General features: G+C 44.3%; 1 protein-coding gene and 1 long non-coding RNA gene across 2 annotated transcripts in view; one reads left to right on the forward strand and one right to left on the reverse strand.

The window, feature by feature from the left end:
- The window catches only part of NFE2 (nuclear factor, erythroid 2), a 29,171-nt gene extending 14,116 nt beyond the window's left edge, over window positions 1-15,055 (reverse strand). The window contains exon 1 of the mRNA XM_044443262.1: window positions 14,820-15,055. The gene's annotated coding sequence lies outside the window, so the exon portion shown is untranslated. The remainder of the gene's footprint in view (window positions 1-14,819) is intronic.
- LOC123029880 lies at window positions 48-4,697 on the forward strand. The gene is made up of 2 exons (XR_006415993.1): window positions 48-137; window positions 4,170-4,697. It is a non-coding gene; the product is annotated as an uncharacterized LOC123029880 (long non-coding RNA).
- Window positions 15,056-19,361: the final 4,306 nt, after the last annotated feature.

Genomic DNA, 19,361 nt, shown 5'->3' on the forward strand with positions numbered 1-19,361 from the left:
GGCCTTCTTATCAGTCACAGCTTTTGCCCTGAAAAGAGTGGCTATTTAATGGTGGGAACTCTGTGCTTGTAGTCACACTCACTGGTAGGCAACATGCTAAGAACCTGGGCAGAGATATATTCATGGAGCATGAGCAGGTAAAGAAAGGATTGCATGCAGGGTGGTTGCAGTGGTGAGGTGGGGTGAGGCAGGAAGGTTGAAATTTTGCCTGTACTAGTGGAATGGCAATGGGCAGGTTTGTAGCACATTTCAACAGCCCACCCTCTGCTTAACTACGCAGGGTGGATGCATCTTGGGTGAAACAGCCCATGATGCTTCCAACAGACAATAAGGTTCACTGTGAGTTATCCCTTCTCCTCCCCCTCCCTCTCAGTCTTCCCATATGTATTCAGGGGGCTCTGCAGCCAGACTGACTTGCCTACTCTGTCTGCCCTGTCCCTGCCATGATTAAAAGCTCTTCTGTGCTCATCATGGCTTTCATCCCCCATTTTTTTTCTTTTTGAGATTAGTTTTTGTAATATCTGCTTTGACAGCTAGTAACAGACTCTTCAAAACATCCAAGCAGAATATTGGAGGGGTTGTCACTGGTTCATCACCCCTTTTTAAAAAAGAAAAATCTGTGCAAGAAATCTACACAAAGGTTTAGGAACATTTTTATTAAGTTTTTAGTCAGACTTGCACAGCACTGATACTGCAAGCTTCACCTGAGCAATGTCTCAGGCAGTGTTTACTGGAAAACTGTAACCAGCACCCAGCATTCCCATTGACCTGGAGAGGCTGCAGACAGCTTTATTTTTCACTTTGCCTCCTCCTGACAGTTATTAAAAGATGAACTGTCAAACCCCCCCCCCAAAACTGCTTGTGAATTTTCCTCACAAAGGTGGGTAGCCAATGGATCACCCCTTTTACCCCTTCGACAAGACTATATGCTTGGGAAAGTGGGAGAATGAAAGCCACCTGCTTTTTTGGGAGCAGAGAGGCTCGACAGCTAACAAAATCCCAATTCCTTTTTAAAAAAAATTAAAAATAAATTTAATATTTATTTTTTAAATCTATTTTTGGACAGAGTATTCAGGTTCTGGCAGGGACATATGCAGGCATGAATGCACCAACACAGTGCCACCTGGAATGCTATGATACTTTGTCATTGGTTGCAAGAAGGACAAGGGGGGTTTCTGCAGTTGCTGAGCAATTCATGATGAAAGTGGTAATCTAGTTTTGAATGACACCGTATCCCTTTGTGGATCCAACAGCCTCAGAACAAGCCACTTTTTTAGCATGTGCCCATGAACAAACCACTCTACAGGAATTGGCCCAGGTTTGCACGACATGGCAACCCACAGTACCCTGTTACCCATGGTGAGCTGTCATGTGGTACAAACCTGGTTAACAGTCCGGTCCTTTACAACATCATGGTCCTTTTGGTTATTCAGGTTGAATTCCAAGGGGTTAAGAATCTGGCTTCCTTTGGGTTGATTTTACAGGAAGCACCTATTCCATCTTAATCCATTTTAATACATTAAAGTCGGTGAGTCCAAAGTCACTTTCAAAGGGTGAAAAGAAATGTTGAAACCATGGTCCTTTTCTCCTCAGAGCTGAAGGTGGTTGAAAAGATGCATCATTAGCCATGATGCATCTATGGATCCCTGCTTTTGCCTGTAGTTAAACAGGTTTTGCAGGGTTCTTTCAGAAACCTCCCAGATCCGTTGACAAGAGTCATCAGTAGGGCAGAAGAACTGTGTGTGTGCATAAGAACCACCTGCTGGATCACACTAAAAACACTTACCTAGGTCAGCATCCTGTGCAGTGATAACAGGGTTAGTCTTGTACTGGGCACACCTAAGTTCAACTCCATCCATGTGCCATCACTCCATATTGCAGCCTAACCCTTCCTCACTTTGTTGTTGCAAAGTTAAAGAGCAGTAGCCCCAGTCATGTATGCAAAGACTGAGCTCCATAAAGTAAGACTGTAGTATTCATGTGAAAAATAAAGGGACACACCTGAGAAGCCCCTAAAGAAGGCAGGACCAAAATAGGCCTCTGCTATGTAGACTTCAGTGTTCAGGTGTTGAATATGACATTCTGCTTCAATATGATACCTACTAACTGTTCATCTCCATTCATGTGTTGAATCATTCTATAAAGTAATTAAAGCAAATGGCCATCATCACAGCATGTAAATTCACAAGAACTCAGGATCTGTATCGGAGAGTTCTTGGGGAACACCCCTTCAATGGGCTTCCCCTTCATCACCACCAGTGCTCTTGCTCTTCATTCTCTGTCCCATCATTCCTACCACCATCATGTCTTACATTTTGGTCAGAGAACCAGTGAGGATGTATAAGTGGTATTTGCTGCTGCTTTCTGTCCATTCCTTCCATCTACCACCACCGTCTGAGCCAGAGCAGGAAGCAGGTGAACAAGCAGACTGCAAAGATGAAGACAAGAAGCAAGTCCAGGGAGATGTTGTCAGTGGGCCCCTGCTGAGGGTAGCCTCTCAGCAGATGCCTGACCATGCCTGTCTTTGACTCCACCTTTACCTTTACAGATGAAGAGAAAAGGAGCATAAGCCCAATCATTTATTATGCCCAGCAGATATGTGTGCAAACAAGCAAAAAAGTAGATGTGTATGATTACTGGAAATAGATGCATGTGTGTGTCAAAAAGGTGCATGAATAGGATGAATAGTGCTGAGTATGAATGGACAAGATAGCGCTGCTATGATAGTTAATCAAAAGTGTTTAATGTGGTTTGCATTTACTTATCACAAACATGTATCTCTTGCTTCATGTGCAGATCTAGAAATAACCAAGCTCAGATGTATCTGTATTCTGAGCTTTTAAAGCCAAATCATCACAATCCAGCACAAAAGTATCCCAATTTCTTCACCAAGAAAAACTGGATTTCTGTGTGCAGTTTATGCCTCACACTTTCTATTTTGCTTAGCTTTAATCCAGTTCAGCTAGCTATGGAAACAGGCATTATCCAAGCCTATAGTCTTGGAAATCTTATCCAGCCACTGTGCTGGCTGCTGAGATTACTCCTGCACTTTTCCATCCACCTGCAAACCTAACAATATGTGGGGAAACAGTAAAGCCCTTTAGGAAAATCAGGTGGTTATTTTAGTGTCTTCTAGTAGGGTAAGGAGACAAGCAGACTTGGGAGACCTAGCTTCCATTATGTTTTCTTTCTTTGGATGATTTCATGGTGTTCATTCCTGAAAGGCTAAGTGCTGCTAAAAAGAAGGGCAGAAGCAAAAAATAAGGTCAGATTTCAAGATTTGGAAATGAAGAATGCCACAGCTGAAACACAGCAGAATTGCATCTCAGTTACACCACATCCCTTACTATCTCAGAGCATCTAGTTTAGTCTCATGTGGTTGTCTGGAGTGTGCAAATTCACTCCACCAGGATCTGTGGTCATATACGTTTTACAAAGTTTTGTGGTAGTCCTTCCAAAACCTGTTTGATCAGAGAAGATAGAGGGGTGAGACACTGGCATAGCCTAAGGGGAAATGATTATTCTAATGAATTACCTTTAACTTGCTTAGAATTATTGCCATTCCCTAATAATGAGCAAGTAATAGAGAACAGCTGCTTTGGGCAGCAGACTCAAGAGGGTTGGATAGGTCATTTTTAAATCTGGCATCCTTCATTCTTGGGGATTCATCATATGGCATCTTGCTCAATGTTTTGGACAGTTTGCTTGGTCCTAATAAAGGTACTGCACATCAACTTTGCAGTGTCCCCCCTTTTCTTTTCTTTTCTTTTCTTTTCTTTTCTTTTCTTTTCTTTTCTTTTTTCTTACAGTTCAACATGGCTAGCTTTGCTTTTTAAAAATATAAGTAGTTAGATGGAAAGGCCACCTTATTTTGAAAATTAGGGATAATATAAGAAGCACAGTGAAGAATGGTTTTATCTCAGGAGTAGAGCATGCCCTAGGTCCTATGCTCAGTCTTCAGGTAAAGTTGTGAAAGACTATTGCAAGCACCACCATAAGAGAGAACAAACAGCTAACCTTTTTTAGTTATTAATGGTTTGTGATTATGTTTGTTGCTGTCAGGGGTGGACAGAGGCACTTGTGAGGTTTTCTACCTCAGTTGCCAAAAATAACTTATCTTGTCTTGGGCATTACATGCCTTGCCTTGTTCATTTGTTGCTCTGTTTCAGGATAGCCCTGACTCAAGCCTGAGACCTTGAAGAGCTGCTTCCAGTCATGTGACAGAGACACAGAAACCTTGATCAAGAATATGGCTCAGCTAGAGATCTCTGTGTCATGGCCAGTGTTCTCCTGGGCACACGCTTCTCCTTATACAGCTGATGGTGATTCTTCGGACACTATCTCAGCAACAGCTGTTTTTAGAATGCAGAACCTCAAGCCTAGGGGGACAAACCTAGCCTGTCTGGAGTTCCAAAAAGGCTAGGCCACCCCCTGTGGCACCACTTCCTTTCTTCCAACCAAACATCAATCTTTTTGGTGGACTTTAACCTTTTGTGCATTTTTCTTTCCATTATAAATGATCTAAATGCTAGTCATAAGACTTAGTGGCAAAAAGAGCTTTAAAGTAAAATGTACTGGTATTTTTGGCCTCACACACTACTACAATCCAGCCCCCAAGAACTTTTCTGACATTGCATTCACCCCTTGGGTTAAAGGAGACTCTGCACCTGATGTAAAGAATACTAAGAATAGATGAACTGGTTGTCTGACTGTGCATATCTGGCCAGGGCAACTTCTTTTATATTGTTATTTATTTTATATTGTTATTTTTATATTGTTATTTTTGTACTTCATCTTATGTTGTGAGCCGCCCCGAGGCTTCGGTGAATGGGGCGGCATAGAAATGTTTTAATAAATGAATGAATGAATGAATGAATGAGAGTCCGTATGAGGCAGAAAATGTAGGAACACTTTCTGTGAACTTGATCACTGTCTGAAAGGTTTTTATCTTCTACAACACACACCGGCCTGCTCTTTCAGTGGCAGGATGAAGAAATGCTGCCTTCAGGATGAAGGAGTACCTGCACACACATTAGACATATATGCCTACTAGTGTTGTGTGAGATGCACTCTCAGCCCACAAATGCAATACAGAGAAGCAGGTTGGGTATGGTTGGGGAGTAGTGGTCACCACCAATTTCTGCTTCAAGTGTGCAAGTATCACTTGTAGTTTAATTACTTCTGTAATGACATCAAAAGATGATCTTGCTGAAGTGCAGCTGTTACTGTGGCAAGGTGAGAACAATTAGCCTCATGGGAACAGTCTGTTCAGAAGTACCATGTAACACAGGGTAGGGAGCCATATCAGAGTCATATTCCTGATGAAGGGGACTGTATGTAGATTATATCTGTGGAAGCACAAATAATGTGATGTTGGTAGCAGCCTTGAGCTCCCTGAACATCTTAGCATGCACCTTGAAAAAGAAAAAGTACTAAGGGTCTAAATCTTACAGTTACAAAAGTACACTGAAAAGTGGGTGGGCAGTGCTTGGTGAGATTTCAGAAGCCAGAAGAGTTGTTAAATAAGATTTCCTGTGGTTAAGGGTGGAGAACGGACCACTCCCATGGATTAGCAAAAGCAGAATAAATGATGCAACATGAGAGAAAGTGTGCACATTTGTTGAATTTATAACTATTGCTGTGTGTATGGGTGACTTTGATTATGTGTGCATGAAGAATGAAGCAACCTGCATCAGGGGATACCATAAAGGCAGAAACTGGTGTCTGAATGCTACAGAAAGACTTTGCAAGGGTTGGTCCTATTTATATGTGTGCCCTCCAGAGTGCTTCTAGGTGATGCTTTTATCAGTCAGCATTCTGCCTTGTTCACATAATTTTACAAAGGGTCCTGATGAAGGTTCCTAGTCATAACATTATTGCATTTCCCCACCACTTCCTCAGTCTTTCTCTTTCCACGGAACATTTGTTAAGGAAGGAAAGATGGAGCAGGTCTTCTGTAGTGCCAGGAGCCCTCTGCCTAAGAGCAGTGTGAAACTCCATGTCAGGCAGTCAAGCGTCTGGAGCAATTAAGGCCAGTATCACAGACGGGCATGGTTGGACACCTGCTAAGGGCTTACACTCTGGGGGCCTATGACAAAAGTCCCCTGGAGTCATTCCTCTTTTTCATCAGTGCTACCTGCTTGTTCACTGGCACCTCACTCTGGCCCAGGCAATGGTGGTGGAGAGAGTGAGGAGCAGTAGAAGCCACAGCCAGCTTACTCCCTGGCTCTCTGCCTGCCATGCAAGTGAGTAGCAGCAATGAGGAGGGAGTGGATGAGAAGCAAGAATGGCTGGCAACAAGGTGATGAGAAGGTGGACTTACCAAGATAGGGTATCTTATCCAAGCATCCCCAAAAAGCTGGGGCTGGCACCAGCCTTGCACCCATCCACAGAAAGCAAGACCTGCCAGTGGTAGCCTGGGAAACATAGAGATGCCCTTGCCAGTCTTCTGTTAGAAAGACAGCTATCTCTTCCACACCTTGGCCAGACTTCCTAAGGATTTTCTGCGGCTGGAGACAAGGCCATGATACTGCTATCTTGTGAAGTGGGAGACTCTCATGTATCACCCACCAGCAGGCAGCAGGAAACAAGTGCAAAGAGCAGGATCTTGGTGCTCACTGAGCCCAGCTAAACTGGAGATTTGACATGATTTCTGAAATAAAGTTTTAGCCAAGGGTTCCTTCAAAGAACTCACTGTGTTGTACAAGTTAGTAATAGCCAACTGCAAACAAATGTTCCAGATAGAAATGAACATCAAGAATGGGAGTGGGGAATCAGCCTGCTGACCCTGATCCCAACTTGCAGGGGTTCAAAGTGCTATTAACTCAGGTTCTTACATGTGACATCTAAGTTGCAGGTGTAGAACATACAGACTGCATGTTATCCACAGAAGGAGTGATGTGTGGTGCGTGCAAACCCCAGTATTTCCATCCATACTCTCTCTCTCTATCCAAAATGGATGTTTGCAAAGGTCTTGCATCATTTGGGTAACCACTGAGAATCCTGTCACAGACTCTTGATTAGCTGCCATGGCTCCCTCCTCTGTTTGGGGCCAAGGGAGTTAAACAGCCTTGTGACTGGTTTAAATGTGAATGTAGACACACACCTTCAGTGTGGGGAAGCTAGAACAAAAGCACCACATCTCACCCTGTGGTTAATCCAAGTTCTCCTCTGTCACTTAGGTGGCAAAATAGTTAATCCTTCTTTTTGTGCCCTTAAACAACACCAGCAAACAAAAAGCCTAGTTTCAACCATGTTCATAACTGAAAATGCTGAAAAATAATGCTAGAAGAATATAAAGAATGATTTTTGCAAGCAAATTTACTTGTTTGATAATTTTGTCTGTCTGATTTCTCTGCTTATGTGCACATGTGCAAACATGCTATATTTTTATTATTTATTAGATGTATATCCTGCTTTTTCTTAAGAACTCAGAGTGACTTACACCATTCTCCTCCTGCTCTCAATATAACCCCCACAGAAACAACACTGTAAGGTAGACTGGGCTGACAGTCTGTGACTCGCCCAAAGTTACCCACTTGGATCCATGGCCAAGCAGGGACTAGAACCCAGACTGCCTGAGTCCCAGTCCCACAGTCTTAACCACTACACTACACTGGCTCCCAGTATATCTAATTAAATTAAAAGTGAAGCCCCCACAGCACAATAGCTACTGCTAATTCAAGCACTCCGAAAACAGCCTCCAGTTTCAGAAAAACCATATGGTTCAACCCTTCCAGAATTGTACCACTTGCAAATGCAGGCAAGGGAGCATAACAAATGTCTTACATGTTGCTGTCAGGAAGAAAGATATTTACTGGGAAATTGTGAGGGATCAAACAACTTGGGGGGGGGATGTGCCTGAACCCCCTCATCAAAATAATCTGGATAAAATAAGTGTTTGTTTTATAACATTTCTAAGCTCACTTCTCCCCAGAATGCAGTACAGTGTGAATAGTACTAGATTTACTATTTTTTGAGGAATGCCACTGTTACCTTTACATAAAGGCAGTGGGATCCGATTTTCTGCATTAACCAATGGATGACCAGAAAACTTTCACTGCATGCCTGATTAAGTCAAGGCTGTTGTAATCTGATCAAAGCCACTTTGAGTTGAAAACTGGCCCATCTGAGTATCTGCATTCTTACGTGATACTGGCCTGAGAGGTTTGTATGATGCACTTTTGCCTTAGAATGTTGAATCAGCCGTCACTGACATTTGTTTCTTCTTGCCAAAAGAGCCACGGGATAGGCTTTTACGATTAAGGCACACCAAGAAAGATCCGGTTGTATGAATCTGGAGGGCTATTTTAGTGGTTCAATTTGACACAGCCTAGCTACATTGCCTGTTTCCAGATGCATTGCCTCCTTGGTAGTCCGTGCAGCTAACTCCATGAAAGAAGTAGTGTTGTGTCCCAGGAACAGTGACTGCAGCCTGTTGTGTGTGTGCTTTCCATGTTCTCACTGTGTACTACAGTACCTAGACAGGGACACAAGGATGCTGGCATATGGGCATGCCTGTGAAGTAGAAGTTCCCCACCAGAAACAATGGGGGGCATCTAGAAGCAGGATCTCACATAGTCTTGGCGGGGAGTGGGGAAACAGCAACAGCTTTGGGAGGGCACCATGACCACAGTGCTGGCTGGGAGGCTTAACCCATTCCCTTGGATCCTTTGCCTACTTGAAATCCATCTGCCCCTTCATAGATAATATTCATCCCACTGGCAAAACATCCAGGTATCATACAGGTGATTGTGGAGCAATGGCAATGACACACTGCAGGTCAGGGGAGGCCCTTCTCTATTACCACGGGGTGGGAGGGGGCATATTCAGTGGATATGTTAGAGAGGTCCTTCTTGGTGGCCACTCCCAGGCTCTGGAGAGGAAGCAAGTTTGGCTTCCTTTTTGTTATCCTTCCTCCAGCAGGCAAAGACAGCAAAGATCAATTGCTGAAGGGTTTCTATTGGGTAAGGTGCTGCTTGTTTTGGCTATATTTTAATTATGTTTTTAATCCATTTGTTCTTGGTAATTTTACTTTTTTTGCTTGCTTGCTTGCTTGCTTTACTCTTGAACTTATTATTGTTACCTGTCTTTAATACCATTTTTGGAAAAATTGTAGAACAATGGGTTTCTATAGACCGCACAGAGCAATTGCAGAATGATACACTCCTGCACAGAACAGAGGTGACAAAAATCCCAAGTGATCAAATGCCTGGGCAACTAGAAAACAAGTACTATTTCCTTGGAGGAAGAGGAGGATGAGGATCGTAGGTCTATGCAAGTTTGGCTGCTAACCAGCCAGTTCCACAAAAACAGATTTATCCCACATATCCCAAATCTAATTCTGAGGTGTCCAGAATGGCTTATGTATGCAGAATTCATGACAAATTCTAGAGGGACAGCCACGTGAGCCAGTCACAGTAAAGAGTCCTGGTGGGGCACCTGAAGGTCTACCAAATGTACTGAGGCATACAGCTTTTATGGAGTAAAGCCTACTTTGTGAGTTGCCAAGGTGTGCACTGGTCCATGGAAGCTTATGCCACAATAAATCTGTTAAGACTTTAAGATGCTACATGGTTCTCTTTTTTAAAACCATCATGGCTTCCCTCAAAGGATTTAACGAGTTCTTGTCTGCTATTAGTTTCTGCATTAAGAGAACCCTAAACAATCCCCAACCTGATGCACTCCAGATTTATTGGACTATAGCACTCATTATCCCCAGCCAGTATCTTCAAAGAACTACAACTACTGGTTCAACCACTACACATGGTCAGCACCAAAGCTCAGCATGGGGGGCACCTGCCCAGGGCTCACTCCCCAGCAGCGGCCCACTGACAAAAGCTTTGCAGAGTTCTTCCTCCTCATCATCTGTTTGTTCCCCTGCCTCCACCCCAGGCAATTGTGGTGGTGGTGAGAAGCAGTAGACATCTCAGTCTACATGCTCACCAGCTCCCTGTGTGCCAAGCAAGTAAGTGGTAGCAAGGATGAGACTCATGATGAAGAGGCAGACATCCTGAAGGAGGGGCTCATTCAGGGCAACTAGCCCAAGGACTCTTCAGGACCTGCAGCTGGTCCTGACCAATGTTTTCTTCCAGTGAGGTAGCAGGAAAGATCTTCCTTGCCCTGCGATCCAGGAGAGCTCCCACCAGTCAGGGGAAATAACACTAAGTTAAATTAACAATTGGTTCTTGCACTCTACACAACCAAGAGAGGGGTTCCAGCTGCATTTCAGCCCCACCTCCTCTCATCCGAGCTATTATCCATGAGCCACAATTTCCGGTGTAACTGCAGCACATGCCTTCCGCCTGGTACAGTGATGCCTGCTAAGTCTACAAGGCAATATACTACTATTCTGGGACGCCTGACAGATCTGAAAGCCAATGCACTCTGTCCTCTTCCCCCATCCTCCCTCTGCGGTCCGTTATCGCCTCTCACTCTGGTTTTCCCGTGAATATTTCGACAGAGCCTTGCCTGCAATTTCCTTAACCTCTACTGGGATGTTGCACAAGAAAACAAACCACACCCAGAGCCTTCAAGACTGAGTCTACTGAAGCTGATGGCAGAGGAAGAAAATGCATTCATATAAGAGCAAGGATTCAGCAGAGTCTCTAAACTAGATTCCTTCTTCTCATTCCCCTTATTCCAAAAGGCAAATTATGTTCATTATTCGATGGATAATTACATTCTATCAGTCATGAAAGTGAAGTGGAATGTCTAAGAGCAGAGGCCATATACTAGGCCTTTTCACTGTGATCACCAGAAGCTTTTAGCTAGTTGCAGCCTTTCCTAACTTCGATTTCCCAGACATCGCTGGCCTACAACTCCCATCAACCCCAACCAGTAGCCATGCTAACTGGGGGTGGCCAGTAGTCAGACAACATCTGGCGACCAAGGCCAGCTTGATTAAGTGAGCTAGTTCTCTTGTTCTTATTGACTGATGGAATTGATTATCACAGACAAAAATACCCAGAGGACAACTCCCATCATTCCTGACCATTGACCATCCTGGCTGAGGCTCTTGGGAGTTGTTCCAAACATCTGAAAGGCACCAGGTTGCCTCCCTCACTCAGATGCATGGAGCAGGAAGGGGACAGGTTTATCAATGGTGGTTGATTGTGATAGCTAACCTGAACATGGGGATGTTTAGAGACTATGTATGCCAGCTACCAGGTGGTAGGAACCAACAACAGGAGAAGCCCATTACTGCCATGCCTTGCCAGATAGCTAGCTGCTAGTGTGTAAACAGAGAGCAGGACTAGAGGGATCTTGGACTGAAATGCCCTTCACATACTGAACAGTGGCGGTGCAGGGTGAACTGCTTCACTGTGAGGCAACCCAGCCCTGCAGGAAATCGTGTTTGAATAATGCAACCCTGGAAATTGAACTGATCACATGCCAGCTCTGTGAGTCAATCATGTTCCTATGAAACAACGAAGTTGTGCTTAAACCTTGATTCCAGACTGGCCAAGGATGCACAGAATGGGGCAACTGCACTGCTACAATATTTGTGTGCAGAACCCCTCTTAGAGACCTTCCAATCCTCCTTCTCAAGAGATGGTCTGTGAGGAGCCCTTGGGGAGAGACCCGAAAGATCAGCTGCACAGCACATGCTTCATAAGGCACCTCCAGTTAAAAGGCTCAGTGAGCAAGTAAGGGAGAAAGACCTCTCCCTGCCTGGGACCTTGCAGAGCTACTCCCTGACCAATGAGGCTGAATGGATAAGCCCCATGACCTGGAAGAAGGCAGCTTTCTCGGTGTCTAACCTGAGCCTTCCCAGCTGGCACATCAGCCACTGTTCACCCCTACTGCAACTCACTTTGCTACAGGGATGGCTGCAATTATGTTGTGTTGATGAGCACCAGCATGCAAAAGACAGCAGCCTGGACCAAGGAGCTGGCTGCTACAATGGGACATGGTGTGACCACTGACCAGTTGCCCCCAGAGAGGAAATGTGTCACCAAACCAGAAGAGAACATTTGCACAACATTTGGATTGAATGTCTATGTAAGATTGCGAAGAGAGAAATATTTAGTGTACTTAAAAACAGGAATACAGGACATCTCATCCTAGTGCAGAAGACTTGTCAGCTGGTGAACTGTGTGCCTGCCTGTTCAGGTGTAAAGTGTGGATGGGCAACAGCTGTTGGGGCTATTTATCTTGAAATTGGAACCACACAGGACTGGACTCGCATAATGCAGGGACTGGCAAAGTTACACCCGTCTCATGTGGGGCCTATTAGAACAGCTGCCAGTGGCTGCATACATCTAAGTGACATGTGCCTGCAAGTTACACATGTGGATAGGTGACTCAGAATTGCATGCATGTTTGGCATCCATGTACACATGGATAGGGCCCACAGGCTGAAAGGAGGAAAAGAGATTCTGATCTGTGTCCCTCGGGCAGCATGCACAGTCCATCCCATGCAGCCTCCTGAATTGCAGCCTAGGGAACAAAAAACAGGCAAGACATCTAGGGCCCACTCAGGAGAGGGCCGCAGAGTGAGGAATGGGCATGCACGTGTGTACACACACACAAACATGACCATACAGATGTGTGTATGCAATGCATACCTAGTCTCTCTCTCGTTCTCTCACGTGTTTATGTGTGCACAATACAGGCATATTCACAAAGACCCATGTAACAGGGCTTTCAAATGTGACTCTAGCTCCATCATCATAAACTGCCAGCAACACAGACTGGGAAAGAAGCATTTTGTGGGAGCATATGCCACAGACTCTGTACAAGCCTCTGTACAGAGTAGCAAGCAGTGCTGCAGAGGAGTCTGCTCCACAAGAAGAACCAAACCAAAACCCAAAACCACCTTGAAAAAACAATCATTAAAAAAATCTTAACAGAGGTTCCTGCCTGCCCCCTCCATATTACCTTGCATTGCATTGATAAAGTAACACCTCCCCCAAGTAATTTATACAATCAACTTGGATAATATAGATCTGTGCATTATAAGAAACATTCTGCAACACACACAGACACCTACTCCTTGTAACATGGGAGATTCCAGAGCTCAAACTCTCCTGAGAAAACATACCTTCCGGAAGCATCCTTATTCCAAATTCAAGAGTAGGGATGCAGTAGGGATGGTAGATGAGGCTTTGAATAGGCACCTTGACCACTCTCAAAAGTACTCCTTTCTCCATTATAATTTTTCCCCTAATCTTCAGTCTCACAACATGCCTATGCTGTAGATTAGGCATATCTGCAGTCAATTAGAAATCTGAGGAAGCAGAATATTGGTAAAAATTCTCCTCAATGGATACCAGATTATACTGGCTGGTGACAAGCTATAATTTTAATGTGTTAATCTCTTAGGTGCTGCAACACACTTTGTGTTGTAGTTTTACAGGTAGGGGATGAGAGAGGCATTTTTTAATATGGTGGAACAGCACAAATGCATTATTTAGTCCCATCTTCACCTCTGGTCAAGTGGGTTTTGCACATTTCTGAAATACCCATCCCTGCAAATGCTCTTTACCAGAGGCAAAATTATAGTGCCTGCACACCACACAAGCAGCCATCTTTCCACGCTGAACTCTCTGCAAAACCACCCAGCCAAAAGTGTTTGTCTGTTCAGTGATGGCCACCTCCTTGCATGGTTGCATGCACATAACTTGGTTACCTCTAGTGTAACTCGGTCAGGGATACTGGTGAAGCTTCAAGGTTGAGGAAGAATATGAACCCAGGCTCCGAACATCCAAACCAATGTATAGCCTTTTGCTCACATACCTCACACATTCCCAGAATAAGCCATACAATCCCTATTCCTGGGCCTAATTCCTGGGCTCAGTTTAAGCCTTGGTTGGCTTACACCAGAGGAAATCAGCCAGTTACATCCATATTCTAAACCACTTCCATCCATGATGGCAACCTGAAAGTTCTCCAAGGCTTTCATAATCTCCTTGCATCATAATAAGAAAGAGCCTTAACAAACATGCCTGCTGTAAATGCCAATATTTAACCAGTCCTGCGGGTGTAGCAGGGTAGGTTTTGTTTTCTGTTTTTTTGCAAACCTGCAGAAACTCAGTTTTTCTGCTGCAACAATCACTTTTGATCACATTTTCACTGGCTTGTACACAGAAGAGACTTGGACATACATGGGATTCTCCATACTTTTGTGCCTCTGCTGTGGAGAAGTGCCTATCTTGAAGCTGTCTGTGTGCCGTAGCAGCTGCAAGTGAATGTTATGCTGATGTGTGCACTTGTGCATACAGGAGACTGGTGTGCTTCATGTGTGTGCTGGTGTGCTTTACAGCTTGGCATGCTTGACTTGTGGTCTGTCCCACTACCCTGGGCTTTGGAACCTTCTAGGAAATCATAACATTTTTCCAGCCAAAGGCATGTTGCCTGGAAAGAGAGACTCCAGAGTTCAAGTGAAAGATTAAAGAGAATGCCACACAAACACACTTTCAAATCAGACCTGTTAGGCAAAAGAAGCACACACATCCCTGGGACCATGGAGTATTAATTCAGAGTAAGGGACCTATTTGCTATAAAACAACAACAACAACACTTGAAATGGAGCAGAGACAGGAACAGCAGTCCATCAGAATTTGTGCGCATGGGGAAGACGCTGAAGTCAATGCCTAACCCTGTGGACCGGGGAAATGGCAGACCTTGGGCTTTCAAACAATCTTTTGGAAAGAGGGCTTGTTCCATAAGAGTGTCTCAGTTTGAGATCTTGCCCTTTTTGATCTAACTGCATCTCCCACACACCCAGCCATGCATTCAGGGACACAAATCGCTCCCCCTTCCCTAAGAGAAATGGAAACAATGGTTCTCTTTGAGGCTGTGGCATGGTCCCTTACCTGCTGGAATTCCTAGCTGCCTAGCCAGGTGTGCAGCTTTGGGGGGATGGGGAAGAGACGGCTTTCCCTCCAGACTGTGCAGGAAAGAGGACCCCCAATATTCCCAAGGTATGAGCACCGTTCCCCTCTCCGGGCTGAGTTGCTAAGTGGCTTCAGGGTGCCTCCATTGCCGCTTCACTGCCGTCCCACAGACTCCAGGTGGCAAGAACTGTACGCTGTGTGTGCCCCGCCTTGCCTCGCTGGGGGCTGCTGATATTACATAACAGGAGCCGCCCCTGTGTAAGGGGCAGGGAAACCACACTGGCGGCAGTGGCGGAGTTGGCCAAAGGGTTCTTTTCCCTCCCACAAGCCTTTTACTGCAACCTGCCTTTCCAAGAAAGGCCACAGAATACTTCACTATCTAAACGTACAGCACTCAAAGGAAGAAAATACATAGCATACCACAAAACATACAGATTCCCAAGAAGGAAGAAAGCCAGAGTGCACAAAAGCCGGTCTGATGCTATCACACACATACACACACTCTAGAAAATAGGGCAGAAGAAAAAGAGTGAAAAAAGCCAAAGAACGCACACAAGACTGCACTTTGCTACAACACGGGCACTCTACAACACAACTTATTGGCCTTAAAAGGACATGTGACATAACCACAACACACACACACTGTACTTGTTGCATAGGCTCACAAGAAAGCCACAAAGCAACACACTAAACGAAAAGACATTTCCCATGCAAGGCCCATTGCCAAAGAAACATGGGTACACTCAGGGAGACTCAGAAGTTGCAGATAGACAACAAACCCAGACTGTACTGACATGTGTCCTCATGGTATTCCTCAAGGCTTCTGGGGAGGATCATTTTGTGACAATGCCAAGAATTCCTGTAAGGGACTTTCAATCCTCCAGGACTACAGTTCCCAGGATTTTTTGGTGAAAGCTAAGAGAATTACTTTTGCAGAGTTAGCCACCATTCGTTCTCTTACTCACCTTTTTGCTTTCACACTCACTCAGTCCCATACTCTCACAAGCATCCCTCTCAAGTGTTGCAAATGCAGGCAGCACCAGAGAATTTTCGGCTGTGTTTTTGCCATTGCACCCTCTCAGCCTCTCAGACTAGGGTATTTCCAGACGCAAGGCTCCTCACACTACCACTGAGAAAGCGTGCAACTATTCTATCTTGCTTAACAGATTTTCTGAGGTAAGATGCACTCCTCCTTGGAGAAGGCATGGATTACTGCTAGCACATCATCTTTACATAGTGCAGAATATTGGAGTATCCTAGCCTAGCCTATATGGGGAAGGAAGCTGCAGAACAGTACTAACTTAACGGACACACAGGTTGCAGCTATGTTGGCAGGTGTGTGTGTTAGGCTGCTGTGCATATGAAATGACTGTCATAGCTGCTTCCTGCTCCCATTTGTCATGTTTGAAATGTGCTTTAGGCATGCGCTTCCTCATCTGATAGTCTTATGCACATAATGGTGTGCTTTGGGTGTGTTTGATCTGGTATGTATATTGATGTGAGAAGGATGTCCCACTCTGGGATCCAGCTGTGGACTTCTCACTATTTTATTTTATTTTATTTTTTTCAATTTATATCCTGCCTTATTCCTACAAAGGGCTCAAGGCAGCTTACATCATTCTCCTCCTCCATCTTATCCCCACAACAACCCTGTGAGGTAGGTTGGGCTGAGAGTCTGTGACTGGCCCAAAGTCACCCAGCTGGCTCCATGGCTGAGCAGGGACTCGAACCCGGATCGTCTGAGTCCCAGTCCCACACTCTTAACCACTACACCACACTGGCTCACACTATGCAGTTCCAAAAGTTGTTTCTCAAGTTTTTTGGACTGGTGGATACATCTGGAATTTTGAGGTAGTGTTATGGGTCTCATTGCAAAATGGTTGCCATGTGGGGAATGCCCATTCACAACATGGCTGCTTTGGTGGGTGCAGCCAGTCAGAAGAAATCAATGTCACAGAAGGACAAACTGCTCAGGCTAAAGGCATGTTTCAGCTCATGATCTGCTCCTCTGAACAGAGAACTCTCCCCCATCTAAACACTATCTCGTCCCACAGTCCCAGCATACAAGATCCATTCATCCAAATCAGTAATTTCACTATCATCCCTGGCCTTCCACTACATGGGGGTCACCTCCAGTCCAACTCCCATTGCCCAGAGCTTCCTCCTTATCAGACAGTAGCAATAGTGGCTCTCCCTTCCTTGCTTGCATTTCCCCCCATTTGACTGGGTTCACTTCAAAGCAAAGTGCTGGCCTCCATCTACCTAGCATCCTCATACTGTCTTTGGGGAACACAGGTGACAGGTGGCTAGAGGTCAGTCTCTCACTCCAGTGTTCTTTAAATAAATAATAGGTATCAGCAAGGAACTTCATCAAGCACAAGATGAGGTATCTGTAGGTATTACACTGTCTGCTTTCATCTTACGGTTTCTTATACTGATGCTTGTCCCCAATATATTAACCTTTTGAGCATGTATACTCAGATGTTCTGCCTACCTGTGCTTCTGCTCAAAATAAGATACCTTCAAGGGCATATAGTGGCTGCCTGTGCCTTTAAGAGGGGTGCCTGCAAACATCCCAAGTGTTTACTGGGGTGATAAAGAGGCCTTTGTTTCCCTGTATGAGTGGGATGGCCCCCTGGAGAAGGGGTGGGGGCTTCGGTAGTTAGGGAAGGCTTGGACAACCAAACTCTTCACTTGCACTAGTTCGTGCCACTTTATTACCTGTGTGGTGTTTGGGGTGGGGAAGAGATTTCCACCTGGCATTGTTTCTGTTTCTATTAATTTCTGGCACAGCAAAATGACCTAAGCCCAGGGTAACTATGAAGGTATACTAAGGTATACTAAGAGTGATAAGAATTGGAGGTATACTGGAAGACATTCACTTACCCTACTTCCCAACAATAGTATTCTGATATATTGCAACAGTAACTCACAGCACAACAGAGAAATTCAGCAGCATCACCTCAGTATGTTGAGAAGGATGATTTAACTTAGAATATTTAAAAATCCAAATGTACAGTCACCAATCTCCTAACTAAAGTACTTTGGTAAAATTAGCTTCCTTACTGGAGAAGAGGCCAACCTTTAAAAAGCAACAACATACAGTTAAGGGAAGGGGAAGAAAAACAATTACAGACCTGTAAGAAGAGTAAATGCTGTAAAGTAAATGCTAGAGTAAACGCTAGAGCAAATGCTGTAAAGTGTTCTCAAAGCTTCAGTTCTTAAATGTAGAAGATCAAGCCTTGCTGAAGGAGAATCAGCATTGCTTCTGCAAAGGGAGTCCTGATTAACCACATATTTATAATACTTTGAGTATCAATAAACATATAGATCAGGCAAACATTATAAACTTAAGATTTTCACAGAAAATCTCACCAAAGGTTCTCATAAGAAATTATTCTAATATACTTCATAGGTAAAACAGGAAGCACAGGATAGAAATATGCAGTATTTCCAATGGAGGAAACTAAACAATGGTCTCTCACAAAGATCTGGTTTTGGCCCAGTGTTCTTTAATTTACTCATTGTAAGTAAATGATAAGCAGTGAGTCACCCAGGTTTGTGAATAACATCAATAATCTAGAATGGTCAAAATTTCAGGTAGATTAATATCCCCAAAGTGGAGAAAATGATGGCAGATGGCATTCAAAGTTAGTGATACATACTGGGACAAAAAAGTAAATTTGAACTTCATGTATGTTACTTGGCACAGGCTAAATTAGTGTGAGGGATTTATCAGGAAAGGGACTACAAGTGAAAATGTTATCACATCTGAAGTACATTCTATTCAGAAATGTTGCAAATAATGGAAGTATCACACTGGAGGAATGCTACACATGAGTAACACGCAGGAAAAACAGAGCAACAATCCATTCCTTTAATGCATACAGACTAATACAATGCATACTTATTTGGAAGTATGAGAAAAGGATTTACTCTCAAGAAGCAAGGAATTGTGAGCTCAAGTGGTAAGTCTGCATTGCTACACCTTAATAATCGTCCCACAAATGCCTATGAAAAGTGCATATATGCCAGTCCAGATGCGATCAAAAACACAGTCCAAACCTTAATTCGCAGGTCCCCATGGACCAAACACATGGTATTTTATACAATATTACCCCATGTTTATGCATGTCTCCAAAATGCTGTAATCTTGGGTGACAGCCAGCCACAACACCCATTTTAGAGGCTGCCTCTGTTACCAGGCTGCAGACTTCTGATGGCCACTCCAGCTTTTCAAAGCTGTCTGCAGTTTGACATGTGCATAGACTAGAAGCGGGGGGAGGGGTGGAAACAAGGCCTGGGATGTATTTATCCTTCTTTTGGTCCTTTTCCCACCCTGCTCTGCCAACGACAGTCACATCTCTCAACACTGCCCACCACAGGAAGGCAGTTACTGTGGTTTTTGTGGCACCTCCTGTCTCTTTCTGCCATATGGACAACTTAAAACCCTCAGGGGTTGGACCTATTTCTGGATATTCCCTGCAGGCCACTCTGCGTAAAACAAAGGAATTCTGACAT

This window comes from Varanus komodoensis, unplaced genomic scaffold (assembly GCF_004798865.1).
Source record: "Varanus komodoensis strain SLA01 unplaced genomic scaffold, ASM479886v1 scaffold41, whole genome shotgun sequence".
Classification (NCBI taxonomy): Eukaryota; Metazoa; Chordata; class Lepidosauria; order Squamata; family Varanidae; genus Varanus; species Varanus komodoensis.